The 14,838-nt window shown below is 39.9% G+C and overlaps 1 pseudogene; it reads right to left on the bottom strand.

The window, feature by feature from the left end:
• Positions 1–12,912: 12,912 nt before the first annotated feature.
• On the bottom strand, positions 12,913–13,290 carry LOC105820195 (annotated as a pseudogene).
• Positions 13,291–14,838: the final 1,548 nt, after the last annotated feature.

Raw genomic sequence — 14,838 nt, 5'->3', positions numbered from 1 at the left:
AAGAAAGCATTCTGTTGTTCTTGTAGCATCTGCCCAGACATCCTATGCAGCCTTTTTTACTATGGGGTCTTGCTACTTTTCATCATTTTACCTGGGAATGGAGGGCAAAGCCCCCTTTGCTCTCAGATTCCCCAAAACTCTCTTGTGGTTTCTGTCTTCCCTCTTCCTCTGACTGTCCCTCAGGGAGGGGCAGGCACAGGACTTAGAGACACTCCCCTTTTCAGAGAACACAGCCATCCCCAATGTAAAAGCTGTATTTGCTTCCTTACTGATTTTCTCTTTATTCATGTCCCAAGGAGTCTTTTATTTTTTAAACATTGGTTGTTGAGGTATAATTTACATACATTAAAATGCACAGATCTTAAGTATACAATTCAATAAGCTTTGGCCAATGTTTACAGTTGTGTTACTCACACCCATATTAATATATAGAACGTTTTCGTCAGCCCAGAACATTCCTTCAACCCCCTTTCAGTCAACCCCCATCCTCAATCACTTTTCTGATTTTTATCAATATATATTAGTTTTGGCCTGATTTGGAACTTCATATCATTGGAATTATGCAGTATATACTCTTGTATCTGGCTTCTTTTCACTCAGCTTTATCTATTCTGCAAGGCCCCTCAAAGCCGCCCAGGACTCTGCAGCCCCAAAGCCAAAAGCTTTTCTTTACTCTTTCCCTATATCACCTCTTCTCTTTGACCCAAATTTAACTATTTAAGCAGAGAAAGGTCAAAAAGTACCAGGAAATGTGGAGAGAACCTTAGTCAGTAACTCCAAGAATGATCCCATCATAAAATCAAGAGCAGAGTCAGGTTTCCAATCTAGGGCTCTCTGACCCTGGAACTTCCACTCCCAACAACTGCCCCCAAGATTTCCTGGAAGATTTGAAGAATTGATGACGGAGAAGAGGGAGAAAAATGAAGAGTTATTTTTAAACACAAGTTACTGTTTACTAGAGGCAAGTGGCGGAAAACATTTCTAACCAAAGCTGCAGGCAGAGGAGCCAGCATTGGTGCAACTCAAAGAGCACTAAACAAAAAAAATTAAGGATTGGTAGAGAAGGTTCTTGATGGTGATATAAAGCCTTCTGAAGACTATCCATGAATAAAAATAAAGAGCCGAGTTTAGAAGAAGCATGGCAGAACAAATTAAGTGCTTCCTAAGTGCCTTTTCCCTCACGGCTTGTGGGATTAACTGAGTCGGGCTCTGCCACTACCTGCGCAGCTTTGCGCAAGTCTCATCACTTTTCCAAGCCTCAGTTCCTGCGATGCTAAAATGAGAGGATTGCAGTAAATGGTCACTATACTACCCTCTAAATCAAAATCGCAATGAATCAATGCTTGTGGTGTCCAGCAAATGAGCAAAACAGTGTTCACATAACCCAAAGATCCTTGCTGAAGGTGAAGATGTGCTAGCTGCATGAACAACACGGAGGGTACAATTGTATTTTCTGCTTCCGTAAGGAATGGCTTATTCACTCTTTGGATCTACCATATAAACATGAAACAAAGAGAGAGGAAAATAGCTTCAACATGCTTTTACGTTTTTATTAGGTAGTACTAGCTATGGAATGAAAGAAACGAAGCTATGGTCTTTTTGTCTGGAAGCACAATAATGTGACTTTTGAAATAAATTCAATTTTGGTGACAGCAAAAAAAAAAAAGTGTTGCTATGGAACGGTTTAATTCTTCTGAAGGACACGGGTGTGCCGCAACTTAATTTTGAGCTGTAATAATAATGACGACAAGCCAATATGTACCCAGAACTTCTATTTTAGAAATGTTATATTTTAGAACATTTCACAAATAACAGTATTATTGTATTACAATAAATATTAAAGGTAAGGTTGATGTATTATTGTCCCCAGTGAAGATAAGTAACTCACTCAAGGTCAGAAAACTAATTAGTGGAGTGTTTTAACTACTACATGTGGGAGTTTATTGGATGTTATTTCAGGATTTATTTTTATATCCCCTACTGCTTCTGACTTAAGCTTATAATTTTTGTCTGTTTTGTTTTTTCAGTCATAAGACTTTGTTTGACAGAAAGTGTTTATTCTACTGTTAATTCATTTGGGGAAAAATATCAAAGTTTAAAGTCTTCCATAAAAAGAATTATGAATAGGGAACAGAAATGGTTTTCCTTTATGGAATCTCAAAAAAAAAAATGGCTGAATCAACTTATGCTAAAATCCTACCTTTGGCATCCTGAAGAATGATATGAATACTAAATGGAAATGGTTCAAATTTCATGATTCCCTGAGATTCCATAGGAACGAATGTTTTAGTCTGTTTGGGCTACTATAACAAAATACCTAAGTCTGGGTAATTTATAAATGATAGAAGTTTATTCCTCACAGTCCTGGAGGCTAGGAAGTTCAAGATCAAGATGCCCCACAGATTTATTGTCTGGTGAAGGCTCACTCTCTGCTTCAAAGATGGTGCCTTCTAGCTGTGTCCTTACATAGAAGAAGGGGCAAACACACTCCCTCGAGCCTCTTTTATAAGGGCACTAATGTCATTCATGAGGGTGGGTGAACTAATAATTTCCTAAAGGCCCCACCTCTTAATACCACCACATGGGGTATTAGGTTGCAAAATCTCCCTAAGATGGTTTCTTCCTCAGTGATCTAATTTTTGCTCAACAATTAGCCATCTCCATTAGAAAGAAAAATTACAGACACTTTCAGAAGGGCAAGTGGAACAAAATCGGGCCTTAGAGAATTTTCTGGGGTCAGAAGAAGCCATAGTACTCATCTAACATATCACGCTAGTCTGAGACTTCCTTGCTCCCCAAAGTGTGCCCTCCAGATCAGCAACATCAGTATCACCTGGCAGTTTGTTAGAAATACAGAATCTCAGGCCCTATCTCTGGCCCAGTGAATCAGAATTTCCAGGAGTGGGACCCAGGAATCTGTGTTTTAACAAGTTTTTCATGTGATTATTTCTGAATCACTAAAATTTGAGATCCGCTGGGCTAAGCAACTTGTCCGAGGTCTCATAATTCACTGGCCCATTTCAGGGTGATTCGATAGAGGCCATGGGGTTTCCTAACACTACTGTACAAGCAGCATGGATCTTTGTTCCAGCTCTGTATCTTACTTTGTCCACAGGAATGTCTGTTACATACTTTGTAAGGCCTGGCACTGAAAGGAGAAATCGAAAGCTGATAACTGTATGAGTCACAGAAGCAGAGCCACTGTGAGTATTGTGGAAGAAGAAATTTATTATAAGAATTAGACCTTATCGGTGGAGGAGGAGCAGAGGAAGCCAACAGTGGACAACAGGAGGTGGGAGCTGAGGGTCAGGGGAAGGTCACTAACCAGCCCTGGCATAAGTGAATGAGTCAGAGCTTCCGAGGAAACCCTGGAGCATGGCAGGTCCAGTGGCTGTAATTGGAACACAAAGGGGAGCTGGTAGAGTTGCCAAGGGAAGTTGTTGGCTCTGTGGCCACTGTCTCTGTAAGTTTGTAGAGAAGCAACTGCTGGTGGGCTTGGGATTTCTGTTGGTCAACAGGGGCTGGAGAGCTAGATACGGAGGTAGGGAGAGTGAGGACCAGTTGGAACCCACGGACAGCTCTGCATCTGTGCCTCACTGCCTCTAGCCAACAATGGATGCTGCTTCCCTTCTATCTCCTATATCTTGTACAACCTCACCTTCAGCCAACTCTAACTCAAAACCGTACAGGAAAGGAGATTCTGGAAAGCTTAGCTCCTGGCATAAAAAATTGACAATAGAATAATCCAGCACAATATCCGACAGCATTTCTGAAGCACATACTGACCGAATAAAAAATATATCGCCTTATTCCAGGGATACAAGTCATTGATTTTTAAAAGAGCTAGAAAACAGCACTGTGTATATGAAGAATAAGACATATTCAATCCCCTCAATAATAAATTGTAGTCATTAAAGCATCTCGAGATGCATATACATATGTAAAAAGTATTTATAAGGCCTTATTTATGTGGGTGTACACACACATACATAATCACAAAATACAAGCAATCTCCAGAAGTAACCGATAGAAGTTCATAAGACTGTCATCTATATAGGATGTCCTAGAAGGATCTGGAATGCAGGGGACACTAGTATACGCTGTTAAGAGTGGGAGCAGCTCTACCTGTGGCTCCTGGAGAGTGTTTACTCAGTATGTAAACTGTGGGGAAGGCAGAAAAGGGAAACAATGTGAGGTGCATGTATAGTTGACCCTCCTTACTCGCAGATTCCACATTCGTGAATTTACCTACTTGCTCAAATGTCTTTGTAACCCTAAAATCAATACTGGAGGTGCTTTTGCAGTCATTCACAGACATGCTCAAGGTGGTGAAAATTTTAGTCACTCAATGCACACCTTCCCAGCTGAAGTTGAACAAGGCAACACTCTGCTTTTGTGTTTCAGCTCTCAGACTGAAAACAAGTGTCCTTTTCGTGGTCTGTTTAGTACCATGTTTTTTCACATTTTTATGCCTTTCATAGATGATTTTGCTGTTTAAGGTGGCCCACAAGCATAGTGCTGAAGTGCTGTCTAGTATCCCTAAGCATAAGAAGGCTGTGATGTGCCTTATGGAGAAAATACATATGACAGGCTTGAGTTACAGTGCTTTTGGCCAGGAGTTCAATGTTAATGAATCAACAATCTATATTAAATAAAGTGGTTTTAAACAAAAACACACATAAAACAAGGTTATATATTGATCAATTGATAAAAATATTGTGACCCAGAGGCTCACAGAAACCTGTATTCCCCCTAGGAGCAATGCTTCAGTATTCACTAATGCAGTATTCAAATATTCATGGTGACTTTATAACTACCACAAATAATGAGACTCAACTGTACCTCCTAAAAAGAAGGATAGATTACTTTCTGTCTCTCGGAAAGGCATAGATATGAGGAAAGGCAGATCCCAATCTGTCAGCCTTTCATTGATGCCTAAAATGATATTCTAAGTTTAGTATTTTGCCAGCCCATTGCAATGTACATATCCCTGGCGTGATTGCCCCGTAAGCCTTATCAGCCAATTACAATTTATTAATATTTCTCTGGAAATACTCTGCTTAGGGAGATTTGACTTACTCAGAGAAGAGATGTCCTGGACATTTTTAGGTAGGGTGGGGCCCACCAGTTACTGTTTACTATTATAAAACATCTGATGCCCTTTTTCCTACTTTTCCAAGGTGTAAAGCAAAATTATTATACTGGAAAACTTGTGCCCTTTCTCCAGAAGAGGAAAACTTGTCAACATTTGCCCAGAGGGATAGAATAGTTCCCATTCTAGGCCCATCCTTTGTTTTTAACCAATAGGATGTTACTACATATGACATGAGCAGAGGCTTGAGGTTTGCTTGCATGGTCGAGTGTGCCTTTACCATTGCCACAAGCAGAATCTCCTTACTGACCATGACCTGGAGGTCATTCTCACTCTTTGACATGACATTATTGAAGATTTATTATATGTTAATGTTGAAGTTTATTTCCCAGAGGGTATTTTTTTTATCTCCCTTATTTCCAAGTTTTGGAGGAAGCCATACTGTGTATTTCTCACTGCAAAAGAATTCTTGTTTTTTTTTTCTTTTATTTCAGCATATTATGGGGGTACAGATGTTTAGGTTACGTATGTTGCCCTTGGTCCCCCAAGAATTCTTGTTTTTATACCTTGTTAAAGTACTTGTTAAAGATTATCATTGAATAGAGACATAAAATATTAATAGAATGGTGGTTGCCAGGGGCTAGAGGGAGGGGAAAACAGGGAGTTAGTGTTTAATGAATACAGAGTTTCAGTTTGGGAAGATGAAAAAAATTCTGGAGATGGATGGTAGTGATGGTTGCACAACAATACCACTAAACCGTACTCTTAAAAATGGTTAAAATGGTAAATGTTATGTTATGTATATATTTGACCACAATGAAAGAAAGCAAGAGCAGCATCCGATTAGCTGGAAAAGAATCACAGTCAACCTCTGTATGGGGTATGGGGACAGCATTTGTTTCTTACAGTCAATATTTTCATTATAGGGAATAGGGAATATTTGTGATAGCTGTTACTATACTAATCTTCAAAGAGGAAAGACAGAGACATTTTAAAAGCTACTATTTTTCAGTAGCCTGTAAGATTTATTTATATCAGCTTTTTTGTACAATTAGAAAACACTTGTACAAGTCTTTGAATAACAATACTAAATGAGAATAAAGTCTAGTTAAGGAAATATTTTTAAAATGTATTGCTGTTGAAATGAAAACTAGCAATGAGAAATTTCAAAGATTTCACTAATTTCTGAGAATATATTCATGGATATCAGTTGAGGAACTCTGATGCTGGATGTGTTTCTCGTTCTTGTTTTAAGACACATCTTTGAAAAATGGTAAAGTAGTGGCCACCATTTGCTTTGGCACCCTCTCATTTCCCTTCTGTGGCCAGTCCCCACATTCTGGTTCTCTTTCCTTATCTTTCAAGTGTACAGTGTCCTTTGTGTTATTTTGATCACTTTTGTCTGAGATGTAGCCTTGCATTGAGAAAAGAATATGTGCGGTGATTTATTATAGAAAGTCCTGAGTTTGAATCTTGATTGAAATTTACATACGATTCTATGACCTTGTGTCAGTGAATTAACTTCTTTGAACCTCGGTTTCCTCATTCATGATATGGGGATGCTCTTTCCACCTACCTTTCTATTACACAGTGTTGAAAGCACCAAACCAGTGCCTGCCATATCTACAGTGATGTGATCAATGAATGCGATTCCCATCCCTCTTCCTGCTCAGCCTCATCCAGTTCTGACTTCCCCTAAAGACTTGGACCATTCTTGTATCTCTTCTCTTTCTCCTCACTCCCAATCCAACTCCCACCAAAAATGCAATTTCTTCAGTGCAACTGATCTTAACCACTTGTTTGTTGAAAAGTAATCTGGACTAAAGTAATGGACAACAAAGAGAAAATGACACCTTGTCTGCCAAATTGCTTGCATGCAGTTGTTGCGTAGTCAAAGAAGATGCTTGTTAGCCTGACTACATTTATAATGGCAGTAATTTTAGGTGTAACTCAGAGGAGATATTTTGGGGACATCATGGCAATGGAAAAATCAATTATAGCTCATTCTGAGAGTTTTACCTTTTGTTTAAAATTCTAATTAGAGATTTTAGGGTATAATTCCTTTGACAGGTGGTTGGCTGTGTCATAGGTCATGCTTTTAAAACTGCAGGGTGGATGGTTACTGTAGGGTTAGTAGATAATAACAGATGGATATAAAAATGCATCTAGAAACTTCGAGTAGCTGAATATTTGATGGGAAGATGAAGCTCAGTGGAAATTCATGGAAAGGAGGAAATGTGTCTTGTGTCAGAAGAGTATCAGAAGATGATCAGGAAAAATAAAAGTGTTTTTGAGAGGATTAGGAGGTGATAATGCCATTGGGGAAAAAGGGCTTATAAAACTCATAGCCCTGTCATGGCCTTCATGGGTCCTGCTTATCTTTCTGAGAGAAAAATCATGGGTGTCCTACTTTTAGTTCTTTGAGGTATCTCTATATTACTTTCCATAGAGGTTGTACTAATTTGCAGTAAACAACCCAAGTGCCCATCAATACATGAGTGGATTAATAAAATGTGGTATATGTATACCATGGAGTACTACTCAGCCATAAAAAATGGTGAACTGCCTCTTGTATTATCCTGGATGGAGCTGGAGCCCATTCTTCTAAGTGAAGTATCACAAAAATGAAAAAACAAGCACCACATGTACTCAACTATTAAATTGGTGTTAATCGATCAACACTTATGTACACATGTGGAAGTAAAACTCAATGGAAATCAAGCAGATGGGAGGCAAGATGAGGGCATGGGTGTATTCACACCTAATGGGTGCAGTGCAGGTTGTCTGGGGGATGGGCATGCTTGTAACTCTGACTTGGGCAGTGCAAAGGCAATTTATGTAGTCAAAGTGTTTGTACCCCTGTAATATTCTGGAAAAAACAAACAAACCCCCCCCAAACCAAAAACTATGGGTGTCTTCCCCAGCTTGTTCTTGGGGTCCAGAGTGTCCAACAGTCTATTTGCTGCCTTTCAGCTCCACACTTCAAGAAGTCTTTTCTCATGATACTGTCAGCACAAGGGGCAATGGATCTGCATTTTGGAGAGGAGGTTTCCCAAATCTCATAGTACTGGAAAATCTCCCTTTTTATCAGGCTTTCAGTAACCCCGTTTAGGTGAAGATGGATAAAATCAAACATGTAGCAGGTTCTTTTCAGTTGCTGAGCAGAGAGAAATGCTTTTCTTAGAGTCACCCATCATTCAAAAGGGAGCAAGTATCTCATTTACTAAATAATGTGTTTCCAAGAAACGGTGCTACCTAGGTGGTCTTGTTATCAGACTTTATCACTTACAGTATGTAAACACAGAAAATAGCAGTGAGCAAAGGGGCAAATGTGAGTTTAGGGGAATATGTTTTTGCTTCAATAATGAGCCCTTTCCTCCTGATGGAATTTACTACAAGTAGATCTCTCCAACTTAAAAAATGCAAGCCTATTATTATTGCTCTTTGATTGTCCCTTCAGTGCTGACTCAAAGTCATCCTTGACAATCTGATTTTGCAAAGTAAGTGGTTACCCTAGACCTCCTATCCATGGACCTTTCCATACATACCTTTATTTCCTACATTTCAATACTAATAAGAATTCAGAGCCAGTGAGAAATTGAAAACACCATCTAGTCTAGTTCTCTCATTGCTGGCATTTAAATAGCTGTTTATTGATGAATGGACTTTACATGTGACACAATCATAGCCCAGAGTATAAATGATGGGTCCAGGGTCATAATTCAACTAAATTATAGTTTTGTCAGGGATCTGACAAATGTTCTAGGAAATCTCCCAAGGAAAGCTGAAATGCAGTCTCTCCTTGAAATTCTTCCAGAAACTAGGCTCTCCTTCTCACAAAAGTTAATTTTTCAAGAACAATGACACAGTCATGCATAGGGTGCTGTGGGAAAAGCAAATACAGAGTGGTGGTCCTTTAGCCGTATTACCTGACTGCAGTAATCCTCAGAAATCACTATTCTCATTTTACCATTGAGAAAGCTTAGGTTCAAGGAGGTCCCACAGTTACTCAGTTGTGGCACAGGATGATCTCATAGCAAATCCAATGTTTGTTCTCCTTTATCACTTTCCCTTCCATTTAGGAAACGTTTCTTTTCTAATGAAAATCAAACAAATAATGACTGCAGTGGGAACTGTTGCTGCCCTATGTGGATCCTCTTTACCCACCTGCTGTGAGTCTTGCCTAATGCCCATGGCTGCCCCCTTCTCCAGAGAATGGCCAGCCATAACAGGAAGCTCAGAGCCTGTGAGATTATGTCTTCCCTCTTCCCAACGGCAGCCCGTGAGAGGCAATGTTGGGTACAAAATGTCCATCCCCTTGCCTCAACATGGGACAACTCTTTAGTTCTGTTAATGCTCGAGTCTCCTGTGGACCAGGCCAAGGCTGAGAACAGATTCGTGCTCATCTCTTTCTCCTTCCCTATCCTGCTTCACTCAGTTTCCTTCAAGTTCCCGATGCCCCCAAGAATATGCCCTCAGCAGATCACATTCATCCAAAGATCTGAAGATTAGCCACATTTGATTGAAAGTTGATAGGATATTTTTGACTTGCCTACCTTCTTGAACAGCATACCCAAACCAGTCTTCCTTTTGCTTGAAGTAATATTGTGACACCATCAAAGAAAATGCAAGTGTATCAGGGAGTTTGTTCTGTGCTGGGCAACTCTACCTGGCTTAGCTGTCTCCTTTAGTGACCATTTCTCAGGACTTTGAAGTCCAGCAGCCCTGGACTCCAAAACCTACTCTATGATATACCTTTAAAAAAACCCACAATAATTAAACATCTTTTAAATTGAGATGTGTCATATATTTGTTGTTGGTCTAGACTGAATTCACATTTTTCAACAGAGGAGTTGTGTTTGTTTCTGCTATCTATTTGGGGCACTGCTGGCTTGACACCCCTTTAAATTAAATTCTCATGTTTTTACTTTTAAAAACCAGGACGGTAGTATTAATTCAGCCTGCAAATTTTCTTGCTCGAATACCAGTTTGTGTTGAAGATTCTCAGGAGAGATTTTTTCCTTCCTCTAATTAGAGGCAAGTTTTTTCCTGTTCTTTTCTATGTGGAAACTTTATTTCTTCTTTATCCTTACACTGAAGGTATAGCCATTTTCTACCTCAAGTTCTCCACAGTGGGCTCCTATTAAACTCCATACATTTGAGATATTTTTTTTTATTTTCTACATCACACACAAAATAGTGTACATTTTTTCAATCAATGGCAGTAAGGATTTGATAAAATACACAAATAATTTTAATTATCATCAGATAAATTAGCAATGTGGAGTCATTGGTGATCTTGACAATTTCCGTTTCTGTGCAGTGATTTGGTTGAAAGCCTGATCAGAATGGACTTAAGGGCGAATGGGAATCAGTACGAGGCAGTAGCTGGGGTAGTAGGTGGACAAGGAAGAGGGGTCTCTCAGAGAGATAACAGCATGTGTGTGTGGCAAGGACTGAGCCAGTAGAGAGGGAGAAGAATTCCTGGAGCTAGGTTCCGGAGTAGGCAAGACGGGGTGCAATCCAATGCATATGTTGAAGGGTTGGCTTTACATAGGACAGTTCATCAATGGTGACAGGCAGGTCAGCAGAGTGTGTAGATATAGTGGTGAGAGTCTGGGGAAGTTCTTTTCTGGATTTCTTCCACGTTCCCAGTGAAGTAGGCAGCAAGGTCAGCTGAGCTGAAGATAGGGAAGAGGCGTTGGAGGTTTGCAGAGAGAGGAGAGGCTATGTAATATTCATCAAGGAGAACAAGAGGGTGGATGCAGTAGGCAAGCGGATGGAGTATAATTGCTGGCAGCACTAAGGCTCACTTCAAGTTTTGGTTCTGAATTTAAAGGAAGATCAGTCAATATGGTCTGTGATTTTCTTCAGGCATGGAGTAGGCAGAGAAGTAAAGTGAAGTGGGGCTGTGTTTGCCGGGCAATGCTGTGTGTACTGAATGTGCTGAGAAACAAGGGAGAGGCGGAGGTGTGCAAGGGAGTGATTATAATGATTGTTCAAGGACTTTAACCTGGAAAAAAGGAATGAGGGGCCATAAATAGGGTGCATACATGGAAAGGTCAGTGCATTGGAGCTCCTGATGGCAACGAAGTTCCAACGGTGCTGCTGCTGTACTGGTACTGGAACATTTCAGACAGAGAGATAGGAGGTGGTGGTTAGAGAGGGGGATTCAAGAAGTTGAGAATATGACAGGTTTCTAGGAATTGATAAAGTCATGCTGTGACCTCATGGGGCATGAGAGACTGAAGTAATCTGGAAGGCAGTCTTATGAAAGAGGGACTCAAGAGTCTTGAGGTTGAGCATGTTGGAAAGATGATCTATCTTTCTAGCTACCTATCGTGTTATCTATTAATAATATCTATCATCTATTTATCTTATCTATTATCTCTCTCCCTCTCTCTTTCTCTAGCTGGCTAACTAGGTAGCTCCAAGAGTTGAGACAAGAGTGCTGGTGGAAATGGTCCCAGTAAGCAAGGAGGTAAAAAATGGTAGACAGTACCCTATGGAGCTTACATTGCTATAAGGGAAGACATAATAATGATCACACTGAAAAAGTAAATGAGATAGCCTGGTAGAAGGTGAGGGGCATTGCATGTGCCAGGGGACTGGGGTGAGTTATACCAATAAATTAGGTGGTCAGTGGAGGCCTCATTGAGATGGTAACATTTGAGGAGGGATTTGAATGAGATGATGGAATTGGCTAGGTGGGAATCTGGGAAAAGAGCATTCCAACCAGAGAGAACAGCCAGCACAAGGCCCTGAGGAGGTAGTGTGCCTGATGTGTTTGAGGAGCAGCAAGGAGGCCAGTGTGAGTAGAGTGGAGAGAATGGTATGGGTGTTACTATGCAGAGTAGTGATGCTACTTATGTGGAGGAAATGAGAGTGTGAGGGTGGATCACGTAAGAATTTAGATTTCACTCTGAGTGATATGAGAACCAATGGAGGTTTGGAGCAAAGAAGTGACATGATCTGACTTAAATGGCTGCTGCATTGATAATAAATTATCTATGCCTCATTCAGTATCTGGAAAGGACAGAAACCATAGTTAGCAACCTGGAGAACATGGTAAAAAAAATCTTAAAAGGGAAAAAGAAGAAACCAACAGTATCCTTTCTCTGCCTGCAGACATCCAGTCTGCAATATAGAAATTGAGTTGTATTGACTTCTCCAGGTAATTGGATGTTTCTAGTACTACACTGAAATTGCTTGTATTTCCTGAAAGCAACTTGAAAATTCATGGAGTTGCTTTCATACAGGTGCTAGGGAAGAACTAGCCCTGCTAAGAAAATTTAAAGGGTGAATAAAGGGTTTCTCAACTTTAGCACTACTGATATTTTGAACAGATCATTCTTTGTTGTTAGGGGAGGGAGCCATCCTGTGCATCATAGGATGTGTAGCAGCATCTCTGGTCTCTACACACAAGATGCTGGTAGCGCTCTCCTCCAGTTATAACAACCAAAACTGTCTCCAGACATTGCCAAATGTCCTCTGAGGGGCAGAGTTGACTCTGTTGAGAACCACTGGATTAAGAGAAGACAAAAATATAATAATATTGCTTTAGGATTATATGCTTCTTGTAACACCAGTTAAAATGGCCTGTAAAAGCCCTCTTTTCTCCTCAGTCTCCTTGAGCTCCTGCTAAGGTGCTCAGCCCCTCTCTTTTCAGACGCTCTTTTCATTCTTCATCTGTTCCCCCCTTTTCCCGGCTCCCGGTCACCTCCTTCTAGGGGTGTCCTCAGAAACTCAGATTTTCTCTTACTTTATTATTATTACTTTTTGGTTTTATAAGTTTATTTGACATATCTGACAATCAGTGGTTAGTTCTCATCCACGTTGACTATCTGTAGATTTTTGAAAGTGGTAACATGTACATAGGTAACCCAAGTATACAGCTTGTTTGGTGAATCTTCATCCCCATTATGTTTACTGGACCACCACGTGTGGATACAGTATGGGACACTCTTTATTCCTGTGGTTCAGACAGCTTTTTTGAGCCTGGTATCAATACATACATCTGGAGTCCCCATCTCCTTCATGGCAAATTTCTGGATCTCTTTGAGCGCAGAAGGGGCACGCTTCTTGAAGCCCACTCCATGGATGTGCTTATGAACGTTGATGGTGTATTCTCGGGTCACCACCTTGTTGATGCCAGAACAGCCCTTCTTCTTCTTGCCACTCTTCTTTGTGGGAGCCATTCTGCCGGGCCCAAGTTGGAAAGTCCTCTTACTTTATTGCACAGTGCAATTCCACTCTCTCTTTGTCTCTTAGGAGCCCAGAAGGTTGGGGCAGTGCTTGTGTGTGGATGCATGTGCATGTGCGTGTGTGTGCATGTGTGTGTGTGATGTGGGGATGTGGGATGGGCATGTTATTGTCTTTAGTTCAAAATACCTCATCAAGTTATTTCTTTAAACAGAGAGCCGTATCTACTGGAAAGCAATCATGCCAATCCTCAGGTAGAAGCCGCTGCAAATGTTAGAAGTTTTAAATAGGAAATCTTCCTCTGGCAACCACCCTGCCCCAGGTACACACAGGAATTATGGAAAATGAGAGAGTAAATTCCAGAGCAGGGGCTTGATGCTCTGCTTTTAGAGGTGCTGTCTATAAGTGTTATACATAATCAATAAAAACTTTCACCTCTTATTGATAAAACATATGTATCAATCAGACATGAAGGGATGTAAACTTTCTGAAGTACAAATCCATGGATTAAAAGTAGCCAGTCAAATAAAATCATATTAAATATACTATCTTATGCTGATGTACAGTGCATAGATTTTTACCATCTCGCCTTACTTTGATTTCTACCAATAAGAAGACAAAGGAAAGATTTTAAAAGTATGTGGCATTAAAAATGACAGGCATTTGTCAGGTAGGGTTTTGTGAGTTTTTTTAACCACTTTTTGAGAAATTACTGAGACAGATTGGTTTTAGTCGCCCTCTTCGTTTCATTAGAAATTTCTCTATTGATAGCTTGGACATCATAGAAAGAAATCTTTGGTCAAATTGTAGTCTAAAGATCAGGAAAACATTCTGTTTCTTAGGCTTCCATATAAATACTATTAATAACTTCATTTTACCTTCAGGTATTATGAGTCATACTTGCTTTTAAAATGTACAAACAATCCTCTTGGTATTTTTCATGGATTTTTTTCATCTTCTGATTCTTCTTTTTATCCTTTGAGGTAAAAATCCTCAAAGAAATGTCTTTCAAACTCCAGGCTAGTACATTATGCTGCAGTTTATTTTGAGTACCTTCAATCAAAATTCTTTCTATTTTAGTCACACAATCCATTCTTTTCCTTATAACAGTAGATTTCAACCATCATAAAAATGCTGTCTGCTTGATTACTGTCTACCCATTTTAAAGGATGTTTTTAGTGGCTGAACTGAATGGTCAGCCATATGGCAAAAACCAGTTGGGTGTGTCTGTATGTGAGTGTGTGTGTGTGTGTGTGTGTGCATGTGCATGTGTTGCTATTTTGTGACTTGTTGGCTTCTTTTTGACTTCATGAGTCTGAAGTGCAAACAATAGAGTTCAGAGTCACGTCCCAAAGTATAGCAATTGGACTCATACCTTCCAGGAAGTCTAATCTTGCCCCTTCCCCCCACCCCCAAATTCTTTAGAGATAAAATTAAAATTTCTGTTCATCAAAAGATCTCTAAAATAAAGTGTAAAAGACAAAATTAAAACTGGTTGAGATAATTGCCACGCATATAATGGATAAAGGACTGGTATCCAGTAT

Source organism: Propithecus coquereli, unplaced genomic scaffold (genome assembly GCF_000956105.1).
Source record: "Propithecus coquereli isolate 6110/MARCELLA unplaced genomic scaffold, Pcoq_1.0 Scaffold513, whole genome shotgun sequence".
NCBI classification, from domain to species: domain Eukaryota; kingdom Metazoa; phylum Chordata; class Mammalia; order Primates; family Indriidae; genus Propithecus; species Propithecus coquereli.
The sequence above is the reverse complement of the archived record's forward strand: the minus strand, read 5'-3'. Positions and strand labels throughout refer to the sequence as shown.